This window comes from Triticum aestivum, chromosome 2A (genome assembly GCF_018294505.1).
Source record: "Triticum aestivum cultivar Chinese Spring chromosome 2A, IWGSC CS RefSeq v2.1, whole genome shotgun sequence".
In the NCBI taxonomy this organism is placed as follows: domain Eukaryota; kingdom Viridiplantae; phylum Streptophyta; class Magnoliopsida; order Poales; family Poaceae; genus Triticum; species Triticum aestivum.
Genome location: NC_057797.1, coordinates 694113726 through 694117060, shown reverse-complemented (window position 1 = coordinate 694117060; position 3335 = coordinate 694113726).

Below are 3335 nucleotides of genomic sequence, written 5' to 3'. Positions count from 1 at the left end.
TTTTAGCTATGTCGACTGCAGAGATAATCAAAGTCTCCGCTGCGTGCCCCGTCTTCGATGGAACTGAATATCCCTACTGGAAGAATAAGATGCGCATGCATCTTGAAGCCATTGACGTCGACCTATGGTATGTCGTCGAGAACGGCGTTCCCAAGGCTGGAGAAGGTGTCACTGCTGCTGATGTCAAGAAGTTCACTCAACTGGACTCTACTGCCAAAAATATCATCTATGGTCATCTGACAAAAGGACAGTATGGTCGTGTGAGTGCCTTGAAGACATCCAAGCTGGTCTGGGACTGGCTCTCCAAGGTCAATGAAGGCATCTCAACCCAGAGAGATCAGAGAATCAGTGTTCTTCGCAACCTCTTCAACCGCTTCAAGCGAAATGACAATGAGAATGTCCGGCACACATTTGACTGGCTCACTGACATCACAAATGAGCTTCAAGCCCTCAGCGCCACTGAGATCACCAAACATGAAATCGTCAAGACGCTGCTGAGATCACTTGATAGTTCGTTTGACATCCTAGCCCTGATGATTCAAGAACGTCTTGATTTCAAGACACTCGATCCGTCTGACATACTTGAGAGGCTCAACACACATGAGTTTCAGCTTTCTGAGAAAAGAGATATCTACGGTCCAAACTATGGGCGAACTCGTGCCTTGAAGGCAAAAGATGTTTCCTCATCTGAAGAAGAATCTGACAGCAGTTCTGATGATCCTGAAGACATTGGAAGGGAACTTGCAATGCTACTGAAGAAGTTCCAAAAATTCACCAAGAAGAAAGGCTTCAGAAAATCTTCACGATCAAGCTCAAGGAATGATGAAGCTTCTACTCATGACTACAAGAAGAAAACATGTCACAAGTGCAAGAAAACTGGACACTTCATCTCTGAGTGTCCACAGTGGGACAATGAGAACAGAAGGAAGAAGAAGAGCAAGGAATATGATTCTAACGACAAGAAGAAGAAATACTCAAAGTCTTCTTCCAAGTCTTCCTCAAAGTCTTCATCACACAAGAAGAGCTCATCTGGCAAGGCACGTGCGTTTGTTGGCAAGGAAATGGATTCTGAGGAGGAGTCCGCCTCTGAGGAGGCAGAGGTAGAGTCTAAGGAGGAGTCTGATTCTGGCATTGCAAGTCTGGCTACAGCATACGTCGCCAAGTCCATCTTCAACATTGAAGACAATGACTTCATCACCGACACCGATGCAAATGACAAGGACGACTCCACTCCTACCTACTGCTTCATGGCACGCGGTGCCAAGGTAAACACACGCACTACTCGCTATCAAACATCCAGTGACGATGACTCTGATTGTGATTCAAAACCCAGTTACAAATCACTTGCTAAAATTGCAACTGAACAACAAAAGGCCATGGAACATATTCAAAAACTGTTAGACAGATGCGATGATCTGTTGGGTGCTGAAATGACTCGATCTGAATCCTTAATTGAAGACATAAAAAATCTTCACGTTAAGTATCAGGAACTTGAAGATCGTCTTGATACTCTCTCAACAACTCATGAAAAGCTTTCCTATGATTATCTTCAAAGGAAGCAAGAACTTGAGAAATTGAGGGCGGCTCATGAAGATCTTCAAAAGGAAAATGAGTCACTTCGCGCCGAACAGATCAGTTCCGCTCAGGAAGGATTTGAACCACCATGTCTTAAATGCATTGAGCATGATAATGCCACTTCTGTTGCTGAATGTTCCACTGCTACTGCTGTTGCAATATCTTCAACTGTTGATGTGGTAACTAACTCCTCTGCTGAGGATACCACTGCTATTGCTGATGAGAATGCTAGGTTGAAGACATTGCTTGAAACAGGGATGTACAAAAGTCTTAAAGGACATCAGACATTATGTGATGTCCTCAAGAAGCAGATTCTGAACCGAAACCCTAGGAAAGAGGGTGTTGGGTTCGTAAGGAAAATAAATGCAGACGGCTCTTACTGGAAACCTGAGCAATACCCCAAAACCACATGGGTTGCTGCAAAGGAACCTTCAGCAGATCCATCCAATTTATCTGGCTTCACTTGTGCTAACCCCATTATCATTGATGAATCCTTTGATGCAAACTATAAACTGTTTAAGAATCAGAATGGTGAAGTGTTTGCCAGGTACATTGGTACTAACTGCAGGAATGGACCGCCTATGAAGAAGATCTGGGTTCCGAAAAAGTGTCTGGAAAATCTTCCTATGAATGTCTTCATGACACCTCACTTGAAGAAGATAAACCTCAGACCAAAGGCTTCATACAGTCCAAAGGCTTCATACAAACAGAGGACTCACCTGAGTCACGCTAACGCAAATGTTTTGCAGGGAAACCATACTCAGGCATATGAATATGAGAGCGGTTCATCAAACCGTCATGTTCATATGACCAAAAATTATTCTGCTTATTTTTATGAGTACTATTGTCCACCTGCAAGACTGTTTGCTAAGGCTTCAAAGCCAAAATTCTCAGATGCTGCACTTAGACTTATTGCTTCTAAGCCACCCTTGAAGATGTGGGTGGTTAAGAAGGCTTAACTCTCTTTTGCAGGGAAAGGTCTCCAGCAGAAAACCAAAATCTTCTGACGCCATTGCTGGGGACCTTAAAAATCTTGTAGGGCGCAAGATAAAATGCCCTAATGGCATCATTATGTACTTCGTTCCTGAATCGCATGCTACTCTCCCTATTAGTCCTAATCTGGATCTAAGTTTTCATAACCCACTAGTTCGTCAAATGTTTTTGCTTCACAATTCTCTTCGTGAAGCCTATCCCCCTAACTGCGCTGTAGGGTACGACACCAGCGTCTTCAAAGTCTTCAGAATGGATTATTGACAGTGGGTGTACAAATCACATGACTGGCAAAAGAAGTCTTCTTATGGACTCAACCTTACGTCCATCCGACAAGAGCCACATCACATTTGTTGACACTGGTAAAAGTAAGGTATTGGGTCTAGGTAGAGTTGCAATCTCAAAGGATCAACACATGGATAAAGTCATGCTTGTTGAATCCCTTGGTTTCAACTTAATGTCTGTCTTAATGCTTTGCGATTTGAACATGGTCGTAATATTTGGAAAATATCGCTGCCTGGTACTAATGGAATCTGACAAGTCTCTAGTGTTTGAAGGGTATCGGAAAGATGATTTGTATGTGGTAGATTTCTCAGCAGGGCCACAACTTGCAGTATGTCTTCTTGCAAAAGCTTCGGAATGCTGGCTTTGGCATTGGAGGCTTGGGCATGCTGGCATGAGGAACCTCCACACCCTTGCGAAGAAGAAACATGTCATAGGCATCGAGGGCATCAAGTTCAAGAAAGATCACTTATGCGGTGCCTGTGAAG